The sequence below is a fragment of the Mesoplodon mirus genome (genome assembly GCF_964341445.2).
Source record: "Mesoplodon mirus genome assembly, chromosome: 14".
NCBI classification, from domain to species: domain Eukaryota; kingdom Metazoa; phylum Chordata; class Mammalia; order Artiodactyla; family Ziphiidae; genus Mesoplodon; species Mesoplodon mirus.
In genome coordinates this window covers 77,962,925-77,983,441 of record NC_138990.1, presented here as the reverse complement: position 1 = coordinate 77,983,441, position 20,517 = coordinate 77,962,925, and the positions used below count along the sequence as shown (strand labels likewise).

Genomic DNA, 20,517 nt, shown 5'->3' with positions numbered 1-20,517 from the left:
CTCACGCCCTGCTCCTTGCGCTCTTCTCCGATTGCAAAGTAGTTCCCGAGGGCGGGCCGCTGTGATTGGAGGACGGCGACGAGCGGAGGATTTGGGCTCGGGAGGAGAGGACCTGCCGGATGGCTCCCAGCAATTGGCGAAAGGAGAGGCGCGTGTAACTCGAGGGTGGAGAGACAGAGCCCTTAGCTCCAGCGCTCTCCCGTAAGCTGCTAAGACTTTATCCTCCCCTCAAGGGTAAACGTGGGAAGTAAAGAGACCTTCCGCTGCGTAAAGCCGGTTCGACCCGGAAACAAAATCTTTTTAAAAACTATTCACAGTCTGCGGGGGCGGGAGGAATTGAAGTGTAGAGAAGACTGGACGGCTTCGCAGGTTGCTAAGCGACGAGGTGGGAGAACACGCGCACGCACGGGCCGCTGAGGAGTACCTGAGGGATCCGTGGCGCTGCAGCTCCGACACCTAGGCGACCGAGCGAACGCGCAGCGTCCTCACGGGTCCTTCTTCACCGCCCCGGTAGTGTCCAGTGACGCGGTAAGGGGTTTGCAGGGACGCCCCCTCAGAGGCGGCCGGGAGCCGCACATCTTCCCCACTCCGGAGGCAGGTGAGTCACCGCCCGAGGCTAGGGTCTTTTGACCTTAGGGCCCGGTGTGCGGTTGTGCGCCGTCCTGCGTTGCCTTTATCGACCCAGGTGCTGATCTGCGCGGATGCCCGCGAGCTCGCCGGTCCCTCTCTGCGCTCGTAGTGTTCGGGCAACAGTGTTCTGGATGGCGTAGTGCCCTGAAGTTCACGCCACCTCCCCGCAGTAAGATACAGCTTTTTTCAAGTTAAGTGAAAAATATTGAGCTCCAGCTTTGTGGGAAATGAGCCCCTCCCTTCCTAGAGTTCACAGTCTAACTTTTTCTCTAAGTCTTCCGTGAATGTTGACACTTTTGTCCGTTCTTTTTTGGAAACTGGGTGCTTTTTAAACCATCTTGACCTTTAAATTATGCCAAACCTGCATTTCTAAGGAAAGCGTAGCAGCTGAATGTATTTGCAGTCAGTCAGAATGTATTCGCAGTCATTTGGTTATTTCAGTCAGCCTCAGCTGGTAAAATAACTTAACGAGGTTTTCGTTTAAAATTAGTGCTGCCAGGAAAATTGTGCTCTCTGAAACCTTGTTTCATGTGGATATTAAGAGGAAGATGTGATGATCTGGAATAGCATATGTGTAATGAAATGAAAGAAATATCTATATTAAAAAACATTGGTGTAACTTCTGGTTACACTGGTAATTGAATGCCAAGTGGTATCTTTCCGTTTTTCTCCTCAGTTTTGGAGGGTTTGCTATTGTGTGAAAGAAATAGAACCTTACTTTCCAACTTGATCTATCAATAGCATTTATCATAGCTTAATGACTCTCTCCTCCTTGAATAACTATTCACGTGGCTCTCAGCATATTTCCTGGTTTTCCTGTATGTCACTGGTTGCCCCTTCTCAGTGTTCTTTGCAAGTTCTTTTTCACCTCTGACCTCTTAACCTTGGAGTGCCTGTATTCTGTCTACACTTAATCCCTTAGTGATCTAATTCATGAGTTGCATAGTTTCAAAATGCCACTTCTACGTCAAAAACTCCCAAATTTGTGTCTCATCCTGAATTCCAAACACCTGTGTCTCACTACTTTCTCGTTATTTCTCTTTAGAAAACTTGAGTTTCTAATATGCATCGTTTCCACTATTTTACAGTGTTTTCTACTGAGCAATTGTATGTAGAAGTAAAACACCACACCCGTTGGTACAGATAATATGACCTGTAATTTCTCCAGTTCTAAGATGTTCATTATGGATGGTGGGATTATGAGATTTCAGATGGTAGAGTAGTGAAGAGTATGGATTGGTTAGATGAAGACTGGTGTGATAAATTGGCCAGGAGGACATAGAGTAAGGATTTTAGGATGTGACATTCTGCTAGGCTCTGGGGATTCAGAAATTAATAATACACAACTGCTGCCTTTTTAGAGCCCCAGTTTAGCCGGGAACACAGATATGTAAACCCATAATGACAACATGGTGTGACCTGGTTAGTAATAGTTAGGTAACAAGTAAGTAACTCTGGGCTGCCACAGTTTCACAAAGGAGGTGCTGTCTGAATGAGGACAAATGGATGTTTCTGCCAGGCAGCTAGGGTAGGAGGAGGTAGAACCACTTTGCAGTGTTGCAGGTCGTGTTTTGGGGTGACATTCAACAATTTGCAAACATATATGTGTTAAGTCCCTGATTTTTTTAAAACTAAGGCTTTGGAATTGCATTGTCATGTGGCTATTACATTTAAATTAATAAAAATTAAATAAAATTAGCGCACAAGCGTTCCCTTTTCTCTATATCCTCAACAACACTTGTTATTTGTTGTCTTCTTGATAACAGCCATTCGTACAGGTGTGAGGTGGTGGTGTCTCCTTGTGATTTTGATTTGCATTTCCTTGATGATAGTGATATTGAGCATCTTTTAGTGTGTCTTTTGGCCATCTGTACATCTTCTTTGGAAAAATTTCAATTTAGGTCCTCTGTCCATTTTGTAATTGAGTTGTTTGGGTTTGTTTTTTTGATGTTGAGTTATATGAGTTCTTTATATACTTTGGATATTAACCCCTTATTGGATATATTGTTTGCAAATATATTCTCCATTTAGTAAGCTTCCTTTTTGTGTTGTTGATGGTTTCCTTTGCTGTGCAAAAGCTTTTTAGTTGATGTAGTCTCATTTGTTTGTTTTTGCTTCCCTTGCGTGAGGAGGCTTAACCAAAAAATATTGCTAAGCACTGTTGGTGAGATTGTAAATTGGTGCAGCCACTATGGAAAACAGTATGGAGTTTCTTTGAAAAATTAAAAATAGAACTGCCATATGATCTAGCAATTTCACTTATGGGCATTTACCCAAAGAAAACAGAAAAACCAATTCAAAAAGATATATGCCCTCCAGTGTTCATTGCAGCATTATTTACAATAGCCAAGATATAAAAGCAACCAAATATCCACTGATAGACTAATGGGTAAGGAAGATGTGGTATATGAATATTATTCAGACCAAAAAAAAGAGAAATCTTGCCATTTTTGTAAACATGGATAGATCTAGAGAGTATTATGCTAAGTGCAGTAAGTCAGAGAAAGACAAATACCACATGCTCTCAATTATATATAGAATGTAAAAAGCAAAACAAATGAAACGAAACAGACTTATAGATAACAGAGAACAAACAGGTGGTTGCCAGAAGGGAAGGGATAGAGGAGTGGATGAAATAGGTGTAGGGGATTAAGATGTACAGACCTACAGTTATGTAATAAATAAGCCATGGGGATGTAATATACAGCATTAGGAATATGGTCAATAATATTGTAATACCTTTGTATGGAGACACATGGTTAACTAGACTCATTATGATGATCACTTCATAATGTATGCAAATATCAAATCACTTTATAGTATACCTGAAAATAACATATGTCAACTCTATGTCAATAAAAATTAATTTAAAAATACAATTTCTCAGTCACACTGGCTACATTTCAAGTGCTCAATAGCCACATGTGATAGACTAGCAAACATTTTCATTATCGCAGAAAGTTCTGTTGCATGGCTGCCAGAACTTAGTGGAAGCAAGGCGTCATCTAGAGTAGGAGCAGCTGCAGCATATCTTTGTGGAGGTATTTCTTTTGCCCCTGGGTACCTTATTGAGTGCATTGCATCATCTAGAGCAGGAGCAGCTGCAGCATGTCTTTGTGGAGGCATTTCTTTTGCCCATGGGTACCCTATGGAGTGCATTGCTGTCTGTGATACTGACTACACAGGAAGAGTCCTGTGCGAGGCAAGAAAGAAACGCAATTCTTGTCTTAACCATTGCTGATTTATTCTGGAAGAACTCACATTAACAGTTTTGATGTGCAAAGTTTACAAACAATGCATTGTCCTAGATCTTGAATGAAACTTAGCATCCGCAGCACTGCATCCTCAGGAGGGCATAGGAAAGCATAGTCATCGCCTGAGTGACACCGGACAACATTTGTCTTCTGCTCTCTACTGTTCTGGAAAACCTGTGTCCCGCCACATTCTAAATAGGTGGAAGAGCATGTGCCACTTGTTGAAGCTTGAAATAGAATGGTAGGTTCAGACCCTACCAATAATGGGGGTTAGGAGAGAAAGGAACTCAGTTGGGGTGTCTATATATTTTAATGTGTGCAACAGGTCCATATTCATATGTGCTTTTTATGAATCATCATATGTTTTATTTGGATATATGTGCTCTCTCTGATGTTATCTCTATTATGAGTTCTTAAATGTCTAGCTGCTTTTATACTTTATAATATTTTCAGTTTGGATTAAACAAAAATGTTTTTTGTAAGTCAAATTTTATGATTTTTGTCATTCCTAAGGAAGGACAGAGAGAGTTGTCACTGGAGAATAGCCTAAGGGTGCTTTAAATGTATTGGTGGGTGGAGAAAATAATGGGTATTAATTTTATTATTTGGTCAATTCACTACTCAGCTAACAAAGAATATTACCAACCTCTTCCCGGAGATAATGTGTTGACACACACATACTCATTCTTGTGTGTATAGGTGTATTTTGCGATTATAAAAAATCACGAGTTATTAAATAATAATAAATCAATTAATGTTTTCTCTTATCCCCTACTAACTAGAGATTATGAAAACTTGTCTCATGTCACTGCTAATGGCTTTACATGTAAAAAATACTGCTGTATAAGCACAAACGTACCTATATTTTCAACTAAATGTGTCCCAAGACAGATATAATTATGCCCACTGTTTAAAAAAATTAAGATATATGAAAAGACTCTGAAATGGATCGATTTATGATTAATAAGAGGTGGGGAAGAATGGGTAAGAGCTAGACTTTGGATAGTAAGTAGAAGTATGGGGTAGGGACAGGAGAGTAGGGGAAAAAAATCAATTGAGTATGAAGAACTAACACCTTGAAATGAAGGTTAAAGGGGAGGGAAAAAAAATCTCAGCAAACAATCATTTGCGCTATACACCTTTACTTTAGCCAGCTTACTTGCTGTTGCTCAAATATATCCTTCAGTATTCTGCTGCCATTTTCACTGTATGCTTTTTCTCACCTGGAATCTCAGCCTTCATTCATGCCTGTCAAAATCCATTCCACCAGGCTCTCTCCAAATGCTTTGACCTATATGAAGCCTTTCTTACCCACCCTTCACTTTAAAAAACTATTACAAAAAATTACAAACATATGGGCTTCCCTGGTGGCGCAGTGGTTGAGAGTCCGCCTGCCGATGCAGGGGACGTGGGTTCGTGCCCCGGTCCGGGAGGATCCCACATGCCGCGGAGCGGCTGGGCCCGTGAGCCATGGCCTCTGGGCCTGCGCATCCGGAGCCTGTGCTCCGCAACGGGAGAGGCCACAACAATGAGAGGCCCGCATACCGCAAAAAAAAAAAAAAAAAAAAAAAATTACAAACATAAACGAAATGAAGAGACAGTATAATTTTCTCAGTCCATCATCCAGCTTCAACAATTATTAACATTTTGCCAATCTTTTAAAATATATCTCCCTGTTTCCTCCCTCCCCCAACACTGTCAAACAAAGCTGTACAGTGAATATCCTTGAGAGTAGTCTGAGTTCAGTCAGGAGAGACAACTGTACAGGTTATTTGAAAATTTAATATGATGAATTGTTAACTAGAACAAGGAGGGGTGGTTAACTGTTAGAAGAGGTAAAAGAGCTCTGCGTCTAAGGGTCCCAGAAGTAGCAGTTGTGAAAGAGCAGCACCTACTATTGATACGAGGATGAGGAAGAAAGACTGGGAGAGGGCCCTTCTTCCCAAAGCTTGGATGCAGGCCTCTTCCAAAAGGGCATACCTACCATGGCCACAGGGCCTGAGGCCACAGCTGGACCTTTCTCCTCATCAGTGCTCTTGGGCTATTATTAATAATAATAATAGAGAACTGGAATCCAGAAGGGAAGTGTTTCTCTGCTGCTGTAGTGACCTGATAGGGCCCTCTCTAAAGCTGGCGAAGGAGAAGTGTTTAGAGCGTCTAGTTCCATTGTCATAAAGCAGGGCAAATAAAGGTAGATTTAATGCTGAGAGATAGTAAATTGATAACTGGCATACCTATATAGTACCTAGCGCCTAATTTCTATAATTGTTAAACATTTTGCTTTATTTACTTTATCATGTATCTGCACACCTATCGATTCACATGAATTCTTTTTTGATTCTTCAGCCTGATCAATCTTTGTTTTTTTTTTAAAGATGGATTTTTAAAAAAATTGTTACATTTACTTATTTATGTCTGCGTTGGGTCTTCGTTGCTGTGCGCGGGCTTTCTCTAGTTGCAGTGAGCGGGGGGCTACTCTTCGTTTCGGTTCGTGGGCTTCTCATTACGATGACTTCTCTTTGTTGCAGAGCATGGGCTCTAGGCGCGCAGGCTCAGTAGTTATGGCGCACGGGCTTAGTTGCTCCGTGGCATGTGGGATCTTCCTGGACTAGGGCTCGAACCTGTGTCTCCTGAATTGGCAGGCGGATTCTTAACCACTGCGCCACCAGGGATTTCCCCGCTCTTTGTTTTAAATTTTGAATTTAAAAGTTACCTACAAAACTAATCTGTGGTGGAAAAAAAAAATCACTAACAGTGGTTCCTTCTAGAGCAGCGGTCCCGAATCTTTTTGGCACCAGGGACCAGTTTCGTGGAAGACAATTTTTCCACGGACGGGGGTGGGCATAGTATGGTTCACGTGGTAATGCGACTGATGGGAGAGGCAGATGAAGCTTCGCTTGCTTGCCTGCTGCTCACCTCCTGCTGTGTGGCCCAGTTCCTAACAGACTGCGGACCAGTACTGGTCCTCGGCCTGGGGGTTGGGGAGCCGTGCTCCAGAGGTGGGAGTTGGGGTGGAGATTGACTGGGAATGAGCATGAAAGAACTTTTTGGCTGACAGTAATGGTGTATATCTTGATAGGAGTTTGCATTACAGAGGTATAAGCTTTTGTAAAAATCTGCAAATGATAATAAGATTTGTGCATTTCATATTTGTGAATTTTTTCTAAAAATTATTAAAATCTAGTTAATGATAGTATTTAGGGGTGAAACATACTTATGCCTGTAACTTTCTTTGAAATGCATTAAAAATATAAGATGGGGCTTCCCTGGTGGCGCAGTGGTTGAGAGTCCGCCTGCCGATGCAGGGGACGTGGGTTCGTGCCCCGGTCCGGGAGGATCCCACATGCCGCGGAGCGGCTGGGCCCGTGAGCCATGGCCACTGGGCCTGTGCGTCCGGAGCCTGTGCTCCGCAACGGGAGAGGCCACAGCAGTGAGAAGCCCGCATACTGCAAAAAAAAAAAAAAAATAAATAAATAAAAATATAAGATGGATTAATGATGTATAGAAGGATGAATAGTCCATAAAAATCAAAATATAGATAAAGCAAATATAGTAATGTGAGAAAATACCGTATAGTAAAATGTTAATTGTAGAATTTTTGTGGTGTTCACTGTACATTACTTTCAACTTTTCTGTATCAGTTATTAGACTGAAATTTCCTTGAGTTCAGAGACTCTGTCTTATACATCTGTAAATGCCTCATGGAACACAACATATCTTCCTCACAATGGGAGCGAGCAGAATGCCTTTAAAATTGCCATTGTGGAGTTAGAAGACTAATCTTGGCTTAATGAACCTAAGCAGTTTCAAACTTTTCTAGCTAAACAGAAATTTTGTAAATGCAAATTATATTGGAAAATGATTGGAAGAAGTTGTGAAATACTGAACATATCAGAAATTTCCCAGATGTAATTTGACACTTTAATAAAAATTTATATATTATCAATTTTTTGGTAAATAGCTTATTATTAACTTGTTTATCAAATCATTTAGCAAAATTATCAGGCTTAAGCTGTAGATAGAATTAAGAACAGTTTAGATTATAAAATATATATTTAAAATTATCTTTTGTTCCAATATGATATATTTATAGTCTAGTATGCTTGGTTTGCCTGGGGAATATGGTTGGCTCCATCTAAATGGAACAAATGAGAACTGTAGATGGAGGCCCAGAGAATGGGCATGTATTACTCTTATTGGTTTTATAACCTTTCTGCAGGCCTTAGAATTTATGTTGCAAAGTGTTCATTGTAAAGATAGGAAGTTGCAGACAGTCCCCAAAAGTTGGGATTGACTGGGTAAGGATGGCCCTCTACAGCATTGCTTCTAAATCTGAGGCCTTTGCTTCTTTTTAGTTGAACATTTCAGTGCCTTAGTTCCCAAGTCTAGTTTTGTAATACGCACCCATATTTGATCAAGTTTAATTTTTTTTTTTTTTCGTGGTACGCGGGCCTCTCACTGTTGTGGCCTCTCCCGCTGCGGAGCACAGGCTCCGGACGCGCAGGCTCAGTGGCCTTGGCTCACGGGCCCAACCGCTCCGTGGCATGTGGGATCTTCCCTGACCGGGGCACGAACCCGTGTCTCCTGCATCGGCAGGCGGACTCTCAACCACTGCGCCACCAGGGAAGCCCGATCAAGTTTAATTTGAAAGAATTGTGGCACATAAAGAATTTAGTTACTTATATGTTCAATTTAATATATAGCCCCTGGAAATGAATCAAGTTTTCATGACTTACAGCTGGGATTTGTCATGTGATGTCTTCCTTGGTCTGTCTAGTTCATATAAGAAGGACTCAAAATTAAGGGAAGTGTTATTTTTTTAGGCCCTCATAAATTTAATCATATTGTTTTACATTTAACTGAAAGCATATATATGTATGCATATACATATATGTAGTGAACATTCATAATATTACATACATAATTTAATCCTGAGGTAAAATGAGTAGATATTATCCTCATTTTACAGTTTAGGAAACTCAGTTTCAAAGGTTGTGACTTGTCTGAGGTCTTCTTGCCATGTTTAGAAAACTAAGATCTTACTAATATTAAAAAAAAACCCTACATATTCCGTCACCTATTTAAAAATTAACATCTAAAATATATCATGTTTACACAGTTGTAAAGGTTGTAATTTCCAATGTATTATAAATATTGAATTTTTAACCAGAACTGTTATATCATTCTTCAAAAAATATACAGTGTAATCTAAATATTCATCTGCCATCATCTATTTAAAAAATAGGTAGCGCTCTCTTTGACAGTCAAAAGTTGAGGTTTCTATTCATCCTTAATGTCAAATTCCAGTACACTCTCCTGACATAATTTTATCTTACTTTATTATATTTTAATGCTAAAATGTCTTCTCATGATCCCAGGGTCATCATACTTCTTTATCAAAAATATAAATATAAATTGAAACTAATTTTTTGTTTTTTTTTCAATCTGCCACTTATGGCTTTAAGTGTAATAAACTTTATCATTACAATTCTTTTTTTTTTTTTTTTTTTTTTTTTTTTGCGGTATGCGGGCCTCTCACTGTTGTGGCCTCTCCTGCTGTGGAGCACAGGCTCCGGACGCGCAGGCTCAGCGGCCATGGCTCACGGGCCTAGCCGCTCCGTGGCATGTGGGATCTTCCCGGACCGGGGCACGAACCCATGTCCCCTGCATTGGCAGGCGGACTCTCAACCACTGCGCCGCCAGGGAAGCCCATTACGATTGTTAGTAGCATATAATTTATCAAAACAAATGTTATAAATTTTAGATAATTATTAAATATTAAAAGTAAAATTTTAATGGAAATGTATCTGTTAATGGTGGGACTTTTCTGCTCTGATTAGTTTATATATATGTGGATGAGTATTAGAATGAGACTGGATTGAGTTTCAAATTTATTTGTATTTTCCAGAGTTATAGATGTATGTGCTTAGAAACCATATTCACGAAAATAAGAAGGTGGGAGTTCTTTGGACTCCTTGCTTGTCATTTGCAAAACAAAATCACATGGTAGCCTATTATCAGAACTTGTTTTCAATGATGTGTTAACTGGTTAACTCATTCAGGCTGTTATTCAATTTGGCTGAAAGCAAACAATTGAAAACCACCTGACTTGCAAAAGAATTTACTACCTGTTAGTCTTTTAAAGCTTTATTAAGATTTTGCCTCTCTCATTTAGAGTTACCTTAATTAATTCAATATGTTCTGAAAGTGTTAGGAAAAATTGAAATATTATTTCAGTAACCCCTTCCTAAAACAATATTTTAAATCAAATGCTTTTATCTTTTCACCTGCTTTAAATATGTTTTTGTCAACATCTTGAGGTGGCTTATTTGCTGATTCAATTTTCAGTTTTGGATAAAATACTGCCATATAACCTAATTGTGAAACCAGTCAGTCAAATAAGGTTGACTTAGTTTTCAGAAAAAGTATGACTTCATTTTAAATTAAATTAATGCAGTAACATTTGATTTTTAGGAATATTATTTAAAAAACTTAGAAATAAATTATGGAATGCATTTGAAAGAGGTTACTAAAACAAAGTCAAGATTAAAATGATGCAGTGATAATAAAATATAAATGTTTAAAATATCATGAAAATCATGATAATGCTATTTCTCATTGCTTCATTTATAATAAAGTGATATAAAGTGGGCTTAAAATGACAAGTGATTTATGAAGTAAGGAGTATGATAAAAGGAATGGTATTCCTTCAGTAAACTTCTTACAGTTCACAAACTTTAACTATGTATTTAATGAAGGAAGAAAGTGATTTGCTAAAAGTGAGTTGGCACAGATGTAGAGTACAAACCTATGGACACCAAGGGGGGAAAGTGTGGGGGGGGATGGGTGGTGGTGGTGGTGGTGGAGTGAATTGGGAGATTGGGATTGACATATATACATCAATATGTATAAAATTGATAACTAATAACCTGCTGTATAAAAAAATAAAATAAAATAAAAAAAGTGAGTTGGTATGGTAAATAGCAGATAATTTTACATTTGTTAATAGAAAGTAGAAAATAACATTTTCTGAGATCTAGCTTGACCATAATTGGAATAAATTATTTCATTATGCAGTTTGCTGAAAAAAAATGTGGCTTGCATTAAATTCCTTACTAAACATTGGGCATAGAGTGCCTGGATGGATCTAATGGGATAGCACACAGCATGGCCCCTCTGGCTCTCCCCGTTTCCTCCCTCTCTTTCTGAGGAGCAAAACAACATCTCCTTTTCTCACATAGAGTAAGTGTGCATTATTCCCAAAATCTGATTTCTCGGAGTCTTACCTTTCACCTTGAACACTTATTTAAAATTTCTGTGATTCTACTAAATGAATTCTTCTCACTGCTAAGAGAAAAAGGTTTTTCCCTGTTGTTCTTAAAATCTCATGATTTCTGTCCTTGATTTATAGAGAATTTTAGAAGGAAGAGCTTTCAAAACCAGAATTCTCACTGCAGCCTTATAGCAGGATAGGACATTCCCATACTCCAGGAAGGCTACAAACATGCCCCCGTCCCCACTCCCAGATGCACACAATCAAAGTTGCCTGTTTGGTATTTCACAGGCCTTGTTCTCTTTAGAGTGAATTCCCCCTTGTTAATCAGATGAAGGAATGCATCGGTACTGATTAGTTTATAAGCTACATTTCACAGGTAATATAATACGTTGGAAGAGAGGATTTTTGGTCAGGTGGGAGTATCAGCACGTTTCCAGTTATACTAATAATAAGGTTGTCTGTCTTCTCTGCCTTCTTGGAGAAGCATCTCTGGTAATAACTAATGTCTAGTGGCACGATTTGTCATTGCAATTTCATTGTCAGTTTGAATCTCCAGGTGGTTTCTGAATTTGTTGTAAACATTCATTTTGTTAAGGCAACAAACAATAGAGCATTGAACTGTTATGCTAGATTTGGAGATGTTCTTAACATTTTTTCCCCAGCTCAACATTTTTAAGGTAATGTTTAATTCAAATTTCAGAAAATACTTGAAATACCATTCTAGCAACTTCCAACAGAGCTATTAAAGGAGCGTTCAGTTTCAAATCCCTAAAATTGAATGTTGGCTCTTTACACTGCTGGTGTTTTGGAGCTTACAAGATTTTATACTTTTACAGTATGAAATTATTTAACCTCCTGTTAATTTTATCTATAGCATATATAAAATTGGTATGCATCTAGTTAAAAATCATTCATTTTGATGTTTTCTTTAATGAAATACAATTAAGCTTTAAGGCTTTTTTATGTAATGGTTTTATAATCTGATTCCCTTTCATTGAAACTAGCAAAGTAATATTTGGAGAGTAATCTGATGTGCCCTTACTGTTGGTTTAGGTATCTGCTCATTTAGAAATATGTGCGTTACATAGCATCCATGTAATTAATAAACAGCATGTTAGATAATAGTGTGATTAAAAACAGCATCAGCTAAGAAGCAAGGTTAAGACATGAAATAAGTCAGAGACCAAATTATTACAAACTTTTTTTTTTTTTTACTGTGGTAAGGTACACATAAAATAAAATTTACTATCTTAACCATTTTTAAGTGCACAGTTCAGTGGTATCAAATATCATCATATTGTTGTGCAGTCATCACCATCATCCCCATAACAGTTTTCATCTTGTAAAACTGAAACTCTATACCTATTAAATAACTCAACATTCTCCCTTCCCCCCAGTCCCTGGCAACCACCATTACAATTTCTGTCTTTATGATTTTGACTACTCTAAATACCTCATGTAAGTGGAATCATACAGTATTTGTCTTTTTGAGACTGGTTTATTTCATTCAGCATAATGTCCTCAAGTTTCAACCATGTTGTAACATATTGCAGAATTAACGTTTTTAAGGCAGAATAATATTCCATTGTATGTATATGCCATATGCCACATTTTGCTTATGCATTCATCAGTATATGGACACTTGGCTTACTTCCCAGTTTCAGCTGTTGCAAATAATGCTGCTATGAACATGGGTGTACAGATATCCCTTTGAGACCCAGCTTTCAAGTCTTTTAGATATATACCCAGAACTGGTGTTCCTGGATCATATGGTAACTCTATTTTTAATTTTTTGAACTGCCATATTGCTTTCCGTTAACAGCTGCACCATTTTTACATTCCCACCAACGTTGCGCATGGTTCCGATTTTTTAATATCCTTGCCAACACTTGTTATTTTCTGTTATTATTTATTTTGTAGTAGCCATTCTAATGGGTATGGAGTGGTATCTCCTTGTAGTTTTGATTAGCATTTCCTGAATGATTAGTGATTTGAACATCTTTTCATGTGCTTGTTGGCCACATATATCTTCTTTAGAGAAATATCTACTAAAGTCCTTTGCCCATTTTTGAATCCGGTGGTTTGTTTTTTTGATGTTGAGTTCTAGAAGTTCTCTGTATATTCTGTATCTTAATCCCTTACCGGATATATGATTTGAGAATATTTTCTCCAATGGTGTGAGTTGCCTTTTTACTCAGTGGATCTCTGGATAGTGAGCCTTTTTGTTTTTTTAAGGAGTAGTTTTTTTTTTTTTTTTTTTTTTTTTGCGTTACGCGGGCCTCTCACTGCTGTGGCCTCTTCCATTGCGGAGCACAGGCTCCGGACGCGCAGGCTCAGCGGCCGTGGCTCACGGGCCCAGCCGCTCCGCGGCATGTGGGATCTTCCCGGCCAGGGCATGAACGTGTGTCCCCTGCATCGGCAGGCGGACTCTCAGGAAGCCCTAAGGAGTAGTATTTTAAATAACTGTTTCAGATAATTGTGTTTCAGATAATATTAATCTTTGATACTAGATCAAAGCTACACTAGTGGTAGTTTCTCAAAGGTTATTTGCAAAATGTAACCTGAAACAATATCATTGAATATTTCCTATTCTGTTACATTAAAATCCATAGGCCTATCCTGCACGTTGAGTGGATCTTGTATTAATGCATGACTTTTTAAGTAATGCATTGTTTTACTAAGGATAGTGTCCTTGATGCACAAGATTTTAAAATTTCATGAAGTTCAATTTGTCTATTTTTTCTTTTGTTACCTGTGCCATTGGTGTCATATCCAAGAAATCATTGCCAAATCCAGTGTCAGGAAGCTTTTGTCCTACGTTTTTTCTAAGAGTTTTATTGTTTTGGGTCTTAGATTTACGTCCTTGATCCATTTGGAGTTTTTATATATGGTTTTATGTAAGGGTCCAATTTCATTCTTCTGCACGTGGATATCATGTTTTCCCAGCACCGCTTGTTGAAAAGACTGTCCTTTTTTCCACTGAATGGTCTTGGCACACTTGTCAAAAATTTGACCATATATGTGAGGATTTATTTCTGGGATTTGTGTTCTATTCCATTGGTCTGTTTAGCTGTCTTTATGCCAGTATTGCACTGTTTGAATTACTCTACTTTTGTAATAAGTTTTGATATTAAGAACTGTGAGCCCTCCAGTTTTGTTCTTTTCTTTTTTTTCAATTATTTTGGCTATTTGGGGTCCCTAGAGATTCCATTTAAATTTTTTTCAAACTTTTTATTATTTTTTTAAATTAAATTAATTTATTTATCCATTTATTGGCTGCGTTGGGCCTTCATTGCTGTGCGCGGGCTTTCTCTAGTTGTGACGAGTGGGGGCTACTCTGTTATGGTGTGCAGGCTTCTCATTGCCGTAGCTTCTCTTGTTGCGAGCATGGGCTCTAGAGCGCAGGCTCAGTAGTTGTGGCGCCTGGGCTTAATTGCTCTGCAGCATGTGGGATCTTCCTGGACCAGGGGTCAAACCTGTGTCTCCTGCACTGGTAGACGGATTTTTAACCATTGCACCACCAGGAAGTCCCTCCATTTAAATTTTAAGATGAGTTTTTCTATTTCTGCAATATATGTTGTTGGGATTTTGATAGGGATTGTGTTGAATCTGTAGATTGCTTTGGGTAGTATTGACATTTTAACTATATTAAATCTTCCAATCCATGACCATGAGATGTGTTTCCATTTATCTGTCTTCTTTCATTTCTTTCAGCATTGTTTTTTCATTGAACATGTCTTTCACTTTCTTGGTTAATTCCTAGGTATTTTATTCTTTTTGATGCTATTGTAAATGGAAATGATTTTGTAATTTACTTTTCAGATTCTTCAATTTTGATGTGTAGAAGCACAACTAATTTTTGTCTGTTGACTTCGTATCCTGCTACTTTGCTGAATTCATTTATTAGTTCTGACAGTTTTCTTTTGTGGAGTCTTCAGGGTTTTCTCCATATAAGATCATATTTGCAAACAGATCATCTTATTTCTTCCTTTCCAATTTGGATACCTTTTATTTCTTTTTCATACCTAATTGCTCTGGCTAGAACTTCTTCTGCCTGCCTGCTCAGGTCTGCCTTTGAATCCACCTAGTGAATTTTTCCTTGCTGTTATTGTACTTTTCAGCATCATAACTTCTTTTTGGTTTATTTTAGGTTGTCTGTCTCTTTATTGATATTTCCATTTTGTTCGCACATTGTTTTCTTGTCTTTGTCTACATTTTTGTTCTTTGAACATGTTTAAGACAGTTGTTTTAAAGTCGTCTAGTATATCTACCATTACATCTTTCAGGGATGGTTTCTCTTGATTTATCTTTTTTTGCTTTGAATGGGCCATACTTTCCTCTTTCTTTGTATGCCTTGTGACTTTTCGTTGAACACTGGACATTTGAATCTAATAATGTGGTAACTCTGGAAATCAGATTGTCTGCATTCCGCAGGATTTGCTATTTTTTGCTGTAGTTTTTATATTTTGATTGTTGTAGGCTGTCTGTGCTGAAGATCAGACTGAGGTATAAACTTAATGTCTGTTCAGATCTTTTCTGTGCCTTTCTCTTAGCATGTGTGGTCACTTTCTAATTTTTCTTGTATATCAGCAGTTTGTGAATGTCCTAGTCTTTAATGTCTGGCTCCCAAAAGAGGAAACAGGAAAAAATGAAGAGGGGTGAAAAAGGGTGCTGCCCCATTAAATCTTTGGGAAGTCACTTTAGCCAGACGGGGGGCTTGCATCAGTGAGGGGACGTGCAACAACAATGGCTGCCCACCTCTTTGTGGTCAGAAGCAGAGGACAGAGTTCTTATATTCCACCTAGCCCCCACAAGCTGTGTGTAAGCAGCTCTAGGAACATGTAAATAGCTGCCTGCTATGTGGCTGGGGGATGGGTAACTGCACTAAGAGTTGAAATTGACCAAAATTAACTGATATTTGCATGTTCAAATTTTTCCGTGGAAGTTGCAAGCCTTCAGCTGACTCCAGAGTTCCTTATATTAGACAGATTCTGCCAGTGTAATTGTTGTCCAGGTAGGGAGACAGATTCCTGGTGTTTCCTACTCTACCATCTTCACAGAATCCTTTTCATGTAAATATTTTAAATTGGAGGATTGTCCAGGGCTAAAGGGTTATCAGTTGACTTAGCTAGTAAAAAGAAAAGTTTGGGCTTGTACTCTTTTTTAAATGTAAGAATAATGTTACGTATCTTGGAAATTATTTGGTTGTTTTGGATGACATGGAAAACAGTTTTTTAAAGATTCTCAGATAACTTCTAAAATGAATACAGAGTAATTTGAAGATGATTATTACATTTACTTCAGTGAGTCTTAAACATAGAATTTCTAAAGTCAGATTTAGTCCTGGAAGAAATTAAAGTGCTTGTAATTTACTTAAAATTAGTCATTGTGGTCACAATGAGTACTGCTTTATTACTATTTTCTTATTATTATTTATTTTATTTGGCTGAGCCGCGTACCATGCAGGATCTTAGCTCCTCGACCGGGGATCAAACCTGTGTCCCCTGCATTGAAAGTGCAGCGTCTTAACCACTGGACTGCCAGGGAAGTCCCACTATTTTATTATTTTATACATACACAATTTACACATATCCTGACATATTTAACTATAAAATATTTGGCTGGAATTTTCAGGAATGGTGAAGTACAGGATATTTTTACAGGATGAAAGTTGTAGTCATGTGAACTTCATGTAATCAAGTTGCCGAGAGTAGTCAAGAGGTAATAGAATGGACTGGGGTCAGTCATCTCCTCTTTCAGCTTCATGTATAAAAGATAGAATAATACCTATCAGGATTCTTTCTTCCTCCCTCCCTCCCTCCCTTCCTTTCTACTGCTATCTATCTATCTGTTTTTTATTGAAGTGTAGTCAATTCACAGTGTTGTGTTAGTTTGTGGTGTACAGCAAAGTGATTCTTTTTCAGATTCTTTTCCATTATAGTTTCTTACAAGATATTGAACATAGTTCCTTGTGCTATACAGTAGGACCTTATTGTTTATCTTTTATATATAGTTGTTTGCATTTGCTCATCCCAAACTCCTAATTTATCCCTTCTGCCCCCCCCCTTTGGTAACCATAAGTTTGCTTTTTCTACATCTGTGACTCTGTTTCTGTTTTGTAAATAAGTTCATTTGTATCATTTTTTAGATTCCACGTATAAGTAATACCATATGATATTTGTCTTTCTCTGACTTACTTTACCTTTGTATGATAAGGTCCATTCATGTTGCATGTGCTGCAAATGGCATTATTTCATTCTTTTTTATGGCTGAGTAATATTCCATTGTTTTTATATATACCACATCTTCTTTATTCATTCATCTGATGATGGACATTTAGCCTGTTTCCATGTCTTGCCTATTGTAAATAGTGCTGCTGTGAACACTGGGGTGAAAGTATCTTTTTGAATTAGAGTTTTCTCTGGGTAAATGCTTAGGGGTGGGATTGCAGGATCATATGGTAACTCTATTTTTAGTTTTTTAAGGAACCTCCATACTGTTCTCCATAGTGGTTGCACCTATTTACATTCCCACCAACAGTGTAGGAGGGTTCCCTTTTCTCCACACCCTCTTCAGCATTTATCATTTGTAGACTTTTTGATGATAGCCATTTTGACTGGTATGAAGTGATACCTCTTTCTAGTTTTGGTTTGGATTTCTTTAATAATTAGCGATGGTGAGCATCTTTTCATGTGCCTGTTGGCTGTGAGCATTTTTCTTGTGCCTGTTGGCCATCTGTATGTCTTCTTTGGAGAAATGTCTATTTAGGTCTTCTGCCCAGTTTTTGATTGGGTTGTTTCTTTTTTGGTATTGAGCTGTATGAGTTGTTTGAATAGTTTGGAAATTAAGCACTGTTGGTTGCATCATTTGCAAATATTTTCTCCCATTCCGTAGGTTTTCATTTTGTTTATGGTTTTCTTTGCTGTGCGACAGCTTGTAAGTTTGATTATTGTTTATTTTTTTATTTTTGCTTTTATTTCTATTGCCTTGAGAGAATGACCTTAAGAAATCATTGCTACAATTTATGTCAAAGAATGTTTTGCCTATGTTCTCTTCTAGGAGTTTTATGGTGTCATGTCCTATAAGTCTTTAAGCCATTTTGAGTTTATTTTTGTGTATGATGTGAGAGTGTTCTAACTTCATTGGTTTACACGCGGCTGTCCAGCTTTCCCAGCACCACTTGCTGAAGAGACTATTTTTTCTTCATCTTATATTCTTGCCTCTTTTGTTGAAGATTAATTGACTGTACGTGTGTGGGTTTATCTCTGGGCTCTCTATTCGGTTCCACTTACTATCAGGATTCTTTTTGATAATTACTTGTTTCCAGGAGTATGAACTACCTAACCTTGAGTTTTTTCTTTTAAATAGAAGGAGTAGAATTTATTGGTTTTAACTCTACTACCTAGCTATATGACCCTGAACAAGTGTCTTGGTCTCTTTTGATTGATACAATGGGGTAATAACACAGCATGACCGTAAAGTCTGGAAACATAACAATTCCCCTCCTATAGATAACCATTTAAATTAGGAGGTGTACAAGAATGTTCATAAGCAGTGCTTCTAAGAACAAAACTCTAAACGTCTGTGTGTCTATCAATAAGAGAATGAATGAATATGCTGAAAATGAATGGACCATAACAACACACACCAACATAACTGAGTAACAAAAATACAATATTGAGTGAAAAAAGTAAATCATAACACATACAGTATGATCCTAGTTTTATAAAATTTAAAAATGTGTAAAGACCCTATTATTTAGAGTTTCATACACATCTGGTAAAACCATAAAGAAGAGTAGGGGATGATTAATTCCAAATTCAAGATAATAGTTGCCTGGGGTTGAGAGTAGGAGAGGATGCACTGGTGTCTTCACAGTATTGGTAATTGTCTGCTATTTCTTAAGATGCGTGGATGCATGAGTATTTGTTTCATTTATTCATTTTTATGTTTTATTATATGTTTGTTACATATTTAAAATACACATATACCTTTGATCACTATTGTTTGTATGACATTTAATAAAAAATATACATAGTGGCTTAGAGTTTTTATATGATTATGGAATAGCAATTTTGAAAAAGAATAGAAGTCTCTCACAAATCTTTTACCCATTTAGAGGAATTTTCATTTTTGCAAATCCCATTCAAGTTTTCTAGGTTAGGTTTAAATCTATCATCTGGCTGTTTGTTTTTGTTTGTCACATCTGTTCTTTGTTCCCTCTTTCCTCCTTTTCTTTTCTTTTTGATTATTTGAAGTTTTTTACAATTCCATTTTATCTCATTTGTTGTCCTTATTAGTAATAACAGTTATTTGTTGTTTTTGTGACTACTTTAAGACTTATAGCATACACCCTTTTCTCACATCTACCTTCAAATGATAGTATACCACTTCACCTATAGTATAAGAACTTTCAATAATTTACTTCCATTTCTCTCTTCCTATTGTGTTATGATTCTCATACATTTTAGTTCTACAGAAGTTATAAGCTCCATACTACATTGTTATTATTTTTGTTTAAACAGCTAATTATTTTTTAAAGATTTAAATAGAAAAAATATCTAATATTTACTCATGTAGTTATCATTTCCAGTACTTTCATTTCATTGTGTAGGTCTCCATTTCTAATATAGTGTGATTTTCCTCCTGCCTAAAGGATTTCCTTTTTAAAATATTTTTATAGTATGGACTGTATCGTAACAAATTCTCTCAGCTTTGAATGTCTGAAAAAGCCTTTGATTTTGAAAGACATTTTCACTGGGTACAAAATTCTAGGTTGTCAGTTTTTTCTTTCAGTACTTTAAAGATGGTGGTCCCCTGTCTTTTCACTTACCTTGTTTCTGATGTCATCTGCCATCCTTGTCTTTCTTCCTTTGCTCTTAAGTGTCTGTTTTCCTCTTTATCACTCGGTTTGAGTAATTTGATTATGATATGCATTTGTGTAACTTTTTTCATGTTTCTTGTGCTTGGGTTCTTTGAGATTCTTGGGTCCATGGGTTTGTAATTTCAATGAATTTGGGAAAATTTTGGTCATTATTTCTTCAAATATTTTTTTCTGTCTACCTCTCATCCTGCCACTGTTTTGAAGACTTAAATTATCCATATAGTAAGCTGGTTGTTGTCCCACTACTCACTGATGCTCTGTTCATTTTTAAAATTCCCTTTTCTTTCTAGGTTTTATCTTATAAAGTTTTTATTGCTGTGTCATCAAGGCCACTAATCTTTTCTTTTGCAATGTCTAATCTGCTGTTAATTTCATCCATTGTATTTTCCATCTCACTTATTGTAGTTTTTATCTCTAGACGTTTGATATGAGTTTTTAAAGTGTCTTTCATGTCTACTAATTTTTGAACATAT

At 37.4% G+C, this 20,517-nt stretch overlaps 1 protein-coding gene across 4 annotated transcripts in view; it reads left to right on the top strand.

Moving 5' to 3' along the window:
- WDPCP (WD repeat containing planar cell polarity effector) overlaps positions 1 to 20,517 on the top strand; it is a 332,130-nt gene continuing 311,613 nt past the window's right edge. For 3 of the 4 annotated variants that reach the window (XM_082643316.1, XM_082643313.1, XM_082643315.1), the window contains exon 1: positions 1 to 598. The gene's annotated coding sequence lies outside the window, so the exon portion shown is untranslated. The remainder of the gene's footprint in view (positions 599 to 20,517) is intronic. The other variant, XM_082643314.1, reaches the window with a different exon arrangement.